The sequence below is a fragment of the Cucurbita pepo genome, chromosome 9, assembly GCF_057944985.1.
Source record: "Cucurbita pepo subsp. pepo isolate OVF chromosome 9, ASM5794498v1, whole genome shotgun sequence".
NCBI lineage: Eukaryota > Viridiplantae > Streptophyta > Magnoliopsida > Cucurbitales > Cucurbitaceae > Cucurbita > Cucurbita pepo.
The window spans coordinates 10,791,830-10,799,484 of NC_141806.1; the positions used below are offsets into that span (position 1 = coordinate 10,791,830).

Here is a 7,655-nt window from a genome sequence, read left to right on the forward strand (position 1 = left end):
ATATAAAAAAAAATAATAATAAAGGTTGATATGCCATTTTGACCGGAATCTAAAAAAAATGGGTTTCAGACAATTGGCAATGAACACACGGGGACTAGAAAGAGGAGAAACGCGTCTAGCAATTGGAGGGACATGAGTTAGGCAGGTAGTGGAAAAGATTGGCTTACTCTAAGCGCTGACATGCGGAGCTGCAACTAACCCAAATCGACGACCTAAACCACATCTGACCTGCATGCTCGAGAAGCAATCCAACGACCCGCAGTCCAACCTGATACCTACCGCTTGACATAAATGACGACCCGCAGTCCTACCTGATACCTACCGCTTGACATAAATGACTTATCATTATATTTTTGACCCGTTTGACACAAGTGAGAACGAATTCGAAATAACTTATGTCGGTACACTTTTAAAAATGACTGCATAGCGCAGTAGATTAGCGCGTCTGACTTTGGATCAGAAGGTTGTGGGTTCGACTCCCACTGCAGTCAACATCAACATGGTTAAGTAATTTATTCATTAAATGAGTCAATCTCAACCAAATACAGTACGAGAATGACTCATAATATATAGAATAAAAATTTGATTTTGTGGTGTAGTTGGTTATCATGTCAATTTAGTACATTGAAGGTCGTGAATTATCACAATACATTGGATCGCTACTATGTGTTCCTATGATATTTTTGTTGACTCAAAATGGAGCAAACGAGACTGACCATGGTAGGAACTCGACAAAGGTGGCTCTTGAAGACATTACCACGAGTTACATTGGGTTGCCACCATGTGTTCTTATGATATCTTTGTTGATTAAAAATGGAGCAGACGAACTCGACAGAAGGTGACTCTTCAAAGGTGACTCTTCAAAGAAGACATGACCAAAAAGATATGACCATGAGTTACATTGGGTTGCCCTCGCCTGCTACTATTTAGCAACCGTTACAAATTATTTTAAAGAGTTTTGGAGAATAAAAAATAAAAAAATAATTATGCAATTAAATAAAAATAAAATAAATTTATGTTTATATAAGTTCAGTTAAGTTAATTTAGTTAAACCTTACTCATAAAGTTTTCATTTATTTGAATTGGTGTTAATTGGATTTTTCTAGTTTAAACACTCTATTGTATATTATATTGTTTTATTCTTTCGTAAGAATCGGCGGTTGAGATTTATGCCTAAAGTGTAACGAGCTTAGATTTCTACCATCATCATAACATATTTTCTTATGCGAAAATAAACATTTAAAACTTCATCATAAAACACTGCCATAATTTAATTAAGAATTGATTGAGTAGAATCTAACCAACCTTAGCAAAATCATTTACGTGCATATACTATTATTTAGTAGCTTAATACCCTATAGCTTGGATTCATGGTACAAACTTTACTAAATCTAAACACTATCAATACATGAACTAACATTCATATCCATGCAAGGTAAATCATATCATACCCTATATTATAGTAAATATAGAACTATGTCAACAATAATGCAGTCAACTATAATACAATCAATGGTGTCAAAATTCGATTATGAGTTATATTTGATAATGACTGAGCAGTAACAACGTACGCAATCAACGATATTTCCTTTTCTTATCTTATGCATGACATACTTGACGCTGACGGGGCATCAACAATGGGACCATGAAACATGTCAAGCCTATCTCGTAGGCTAGTCTAAAGAATCTATAACCTAGAGCTTTGATACCAACTGTAACGATTGTAGATTTCTACAAATCGAAAGTCGTTACCGTCATCATAACATACTCTCTTATGCATAAATAAACATTTAAAACTTCATCATAAAACACTGCCATAAACTTACATGTTCAAAAATATCTTTAACAATATAACCAAATACTAAATAAAATAAATAAACATTAAAAGTAAAAACGCCTTATATTAACTTAAAGTCTAAGAAATGAAATACCACTATCTTATGCAGGTTCCATGGTCTTTACTTGTGATGTCGTCATCAGCCGTACAGGGGTGCCTTACCTTTACCCGAAATAGAACTAGCACACGATTTAGTATTTTAAAAAATACTAGTGACCCCAATATTAGGGTCAAGGATTGAAAACACATGCAACTCATGCTTAGGGACCTATCGTTAAAATCATCATATGGGTGACCTCCAATCTGAATAAAATTGGATGTGTTACTTTCCTACACACGACCAACACTTGCGAGCATGAGTCCCTAGGCGGTTCACACGCCCCCCTAGACCTATCATAGTTGGGATAATTGTTCGTAGCTGGACGTCCGGAGGTTTGAAAACCCTTGAGTATCATGTGAGGCATGATCATCATCATCTTGACCATTATAGTGTACGTATCCATACTCATCTTGAATAAATAAAAAATAATAACATCATGAATGAAAAAAGTTTAAAAAGGATAGAATTGTATGAAAATATTTTGTTGTAGAAAATGTTTCTTCAAAGTTGAAATGGATGGAATATAGTGTAAGAATATTCCCTTGAAAAAAGGAAAAGATCGATGGAGTGTTTAAGAATGCTACCAAATAAGACAAAAATATTTAATTTAAACTAAATTAGAGATTTAAAAAAAATGGTGTAAATTTCATAAAATATATATTTATATTATATGCATAAATTTTAATATATGACTGCATAACGTAGTGCATAAGCGCGTGAACGTATATTAAACATTCGCAATAAAACCTTAAAGCAAAACAACATGAAATTTATATAAAATAAAAAGGGATTAAAACGATGACCTAATCTAACTTGACTACAAAACAAAATAAAAATAACTTATCCTACCACAAGTTCTATGGTCTTCAACGCAACGCTATTGTTATCTGTACAAAGGTTACTACTTTTACCTCAAAGGTAAGAGTAGCACATGACTTGAGTATTTTAAAAATTAGTTTTAAGTGACCCAACTATTAGGGTTATGAAATGAAGTCACATGCAACACAGTGGGATCTATCATTTAAAACATCATTTCATTCTCTTAGACGACTTTCTAATTCGGGATAAATTAGATGTGTAATATTTTTCTACATATGGCCCACACGTGTGAATGTAGGCTCACCAGTGGGCTCGCACGCCTCCTAGACCTGCTGGTCGGGCTAGCACTCGCTGACGGACTGTTGCTGCACACCCGAAGGGAATAACGGACGTCGTAGCATTATGGCAAACATGATGGTAACAATTAGTCTCATGGTGTTCGTGTCTGTACTCATCATAATGGGGAAGTATCTCGATGCACGTGAACACACAATTATGCATCAAGTCCTCATACTTTCTTTTTACTCCTCCTACCGTTTTTATAACATTATATCATAATATAGAAAAAAGGTTGTAAATCATCTGGTATTGTGGTGTAGTTGATTATCACGTCAGTCTATCACACTAAAGGTCACTAACTAATTTTTCTTAGATTTTTTCTTTTTTTTAAACATTTTTAAACATAAACATAATAAACTTTACGACTCAAATATCTAACTCCTCTATATCTAACTTCTCTAAAAGCATCAAGTTGGGAAAGAATAAAATTGAAAATAAATGGTCATACTTGAGGGTGGAAAGTGATCTAAGAGTTTTTTTTTTTTTTTTTTTTTTTTTTTTTTAATTTTTTAAAAAATTAAGCTAATTAAAGATTTTTTTTTTAAAAGTTTATAATTATTAACTAATTTATGATAAAAAAAAAAAAAAATGGTTGTTGTGGTGTAGTGGTTATCAACACTACAAGGTCTGGGCAACAACATCTTTGTATACATTTTTTACCCTCGGGACAGGAGGCCCTTAGTATAAGATTGAGATAGGTTCCATGATTGCATTTAGCATGACCGACCATGGCATTGCCCAACATCTTTGTATACATTTTTTACCATCTGGACTGAAGGCCCTTTGTATAAGATTGAGATAGGTCCCGTGATTGCAATTAGCATGATCGACCATGGCATTGCCCAACATCTTTGTATACATTTTTCACCGTCCGGACTGGAGGCCCTTGGTATAAGATTGACTTTAACGGATTTTTTTTCTAATTTTTTAATATTTTATTTCATGATTTTTTTTCTAATTTTTTAATATTTTATTTCATATTTTTCTTGAGTTTCTGAAATTTCTAAGCATTTTTCTTCTGTGTTATCTGAAAATTAGACTTCTAAGACTCTCAATAAAATCCCGAAATTTCAACTTTAAAAGAAAAAATCTGAGTGTTAAATACCTCATTGGTACCTAGTGTTACAATGATACTCTCAGATGTCAACCATATATTTTTCAATATTACATTAATAATCTTGCATGTTACACATAATGGATAATATTAAATTACAACTAAAATAATAAAAATATATTATTAAAAATTAAATAATTAATTATGAGACTTTAGATCATAAATCCAGTGAGGTTAATGTTATAAGTAGTTTTTTTTGTCTAAGTAACCGGCCCAAAAAAGAAAGACAAATAAGTGAGAAACTTAAATGAGGAGGTTAGTCGACAAAATATTTGGGATTTATTCCTTAAAGCCTCGTAATTAATTATTTAATCTTTAATAATAATTTTTATTATTTTATTTGTAATTTCATATTATGGTATAAAAATCCGAGGTTATTAATGTAATCTTGAATAGTATGTGGTTGACATCTAAGATGATTATGTTCGAGTAATAACCTAAAAGGTCTATAGTATATGGCATTAGGTTGGGTGTTTGTCTTGGAAACACTATTGATACGACCCACTTTGTAATTGTTATAAATGATTTGATCCAAATCGTTCACGTGGGACATGTGTGTATGGGTATCATATCCAATGAATTTGCATAAGAATGAACTCGTAGTATTTAATTTCTCTCTATAAATCTGTTAATGGAGAAGATTAATATTTCACGTGTTAATCATATGCGATTCAATCTTAATCTGAATGAGTTATAACCTATGCCTGTGAGGGCTTATCTTTTGATTTGCATGGGTAAGAATGACTTTTGTAGTCGATTCAATATGACAACCACATTAGGAACAATCGACTAGCTTGTAACGATTATATCAACGAATAGAACTTGTCCTATAGTACATAAAAATTCAACTATACGTTTATGAATGAAAATTGATTAATTAAATAGCTCAATTAATTAATTTTACATCATTGGAGCTTAAGTAGGTCAATAAGGTCCCCAAACTAGCTCATAAAATTCAATTTAGTTGAAAGAAAAAATTGAAGTGTTCATGTAATCTCCTGTTAGGTTAAACAATAATAAAATAAAAATAAAAATAATAATAACTTGTGTGGTCACTGAGAAACGCGTGAGCGCCAGAGAACTCTCGCCTCCAATGAACCCACGACCATACCTGAAGTCCTACACATCTATAAACCCTAAGATCTCGCCTGTAAGAAAAGGAAACACGATATGCCGAGAGAAAAGGATGGATGACGAACGATTTTGTCTCGTTGGACATAAACGAAGACGTAACAGAGACCTTCGGTCTAGCAAACAAAAAATGAGCAAACACGCAGAGGATTAACACGACCATTGTTCTAGAAAGATGAGGACGAACTCAAAGGGTATCGTATGGTTCCAGAATGTGTAAGAACACATTTCTGAGCCATCAGAGCTTCCGTCGAAGCCGAGTCGAGCCGTTAATGCCGTGTGAGCCCAAGAAGTCAGCATTTGAATGTGCGACACATGTCACTGGGGGAGAGGGGAAGCGTGGGCGGATCCCTTGTCTGATTCGTGATTTAACACCATGAACTTAATTTGTAATTTAATTAAAAAGAAAAAGCAAAATACAAGTGTGTTAAGTTTTGTTTTTTTATAATAAATATGCTTGGATTCACGTTTAAAGAACTAATAAGAGTTTTCATTCATAAAGCATTATGCTTGGATCAACCGTTGTGAGTTGAAATAAACTCAATGAAGGTTGAGTAAAATCATTTCCAAGGGTATATTAATTGATATGAATCGAGCGAACCAAGACGTAAGGAAATGCCATCGTCTCTAGCAGCCCATATGCAGGTATTACTTGCACATCGATCTTGAAGCCAGCCTCCGTTGTCTGGCCAAAACACTTCACCAGAAGCCTGCCCATGTTTGCTACTAAAATTACACCAAAATAGTGTAGATTGCCAAACATTTTCACTAAACATCCAGTAATATTTTCCTCCAGGTACGATCACATGCTCACCTAAATCATCGTTTTTCGATTTGCAATGAGCTAACAGAGTGGAGTCCTTCATGTGATTCAAAATAGCCACTTCCCATGGAGACAATGGGCGCTGATATTTAGAATTAGATTGGGCAAAACATGAGTTAATTATCATGTTTGATTCAAAAGCAAGCAATATGATGAAACAAAAGATGTTTTGAGGCTTCATTTTTTGCCGGTTTAATTTGGTGACTTTTTTTCTTGTATACAAATTGACTTGGTTTTGTTTCATATATATATATATAGGGCAATCAAATTGGTGTTGTACCATCAAAATCTTCTTAGTTTTTTAACCTTATTTTTCTAAATATATACATTACACCTATAATAACTAATAAGTTGTTATTATAGAAAATTTTATAGGAATATATGGAGAAATTGTTGCATGGAAGTTAAAATATATTATGTTTAGATGAGAGTTCGAAGGAGCCCAATCTAATCTATAGCATCTTGTTGTTGCTAATGACCGATACAAAAACAAGCAACAAAACTATATAAAAAAATGTTTCGTTCTCCAACTCAATTTAGGTGGGAGAGTTTTCCACACCTTTATAAAAAAATGTTTCGTTCTCCTCCACAACTAATTTGGGAACTCACAATTCACTTCTCTTCGAGGCTCCGTTGATGGTGTTGTTATAACACATGCGGAAGCAATTTGGATTTTAAGCACTCTACGTACATCAATTATAATAAATTAGCTAGCATGTTCATAAGCATTAAAACTCAAATAGTTTGAGTACTAACCTTTTGTAGTTCAAATTCATTTTTCCTCACGAACTGGTTTCGAACCACCATTAGTGTCTTCCCTACTATTCTCTGGCCTTAGAACGAGATTGTGTTATCCGGTAAGTGACTAAAGGTTTTTTTGAAGAGAGAGTTTGTGAGGGTTTTTCTGAAGGTTTTTTTTTAAGAATAAGTTACGTGTACCTTGATCACCCTATTTATAGACCCCATTTATAGAGTCATATTTGCATATTTGTGTAAATTTGAGATTACCAAATTTTGACACTCAAAATTCCACTCGAATTTGTGGGATTATGTGGCAAGCATGTAAGTTTGAATTAACCAAATTTTGACACTCAAAATAACACTTAAATGTGTGGGATTATTGGCAAACATGCAAGTTTGTTAATCCATATATTGACACTCAATATTCTACTAATTCAAAAATGTATTTTTCCATGAAGTGAAGGAACATTTTGACTTTCTCTATTTTAATTCAACCATTAATTAAATAATTAATTTTAAATTAAAGTAATTTAAAATGATTAATTAAACAATTTAGTTAATATTTAACATTAATTCAAATGACAGTTCAATCAATTCTACACATATTGATTAAAATATTTAAATCTGATCTAAATATCTCTAATTCTCTCTTTTTGTTTAATTTGTAAATAAAACAAAAATGCGGTTAGATGTATCGTATATATTTAGCGCATATACCCTAATTTGAATTCAAACACTTCGAACTCACTCG

At 32.8% G+C, this 7,655-nt stretch overlaps 1 non-coding gene across 1 annotated transcript; it reads left to right on the forward strand.

Annotated features, from left to right (window-relative positions):
- Positions 1-417: 417 nt before the first annotated feature.
- On the forward strand, positions 418-491 carry TRNAQ-UUG (transfer RNA glutamine (anticodon UUG)). Its single transcript has one exon. It is a non-coding gene; the product is annotated as a tRNA-Gln (tRNA).
- Positions 492-7,655: the final 7,164 nt, after the last annotated feature.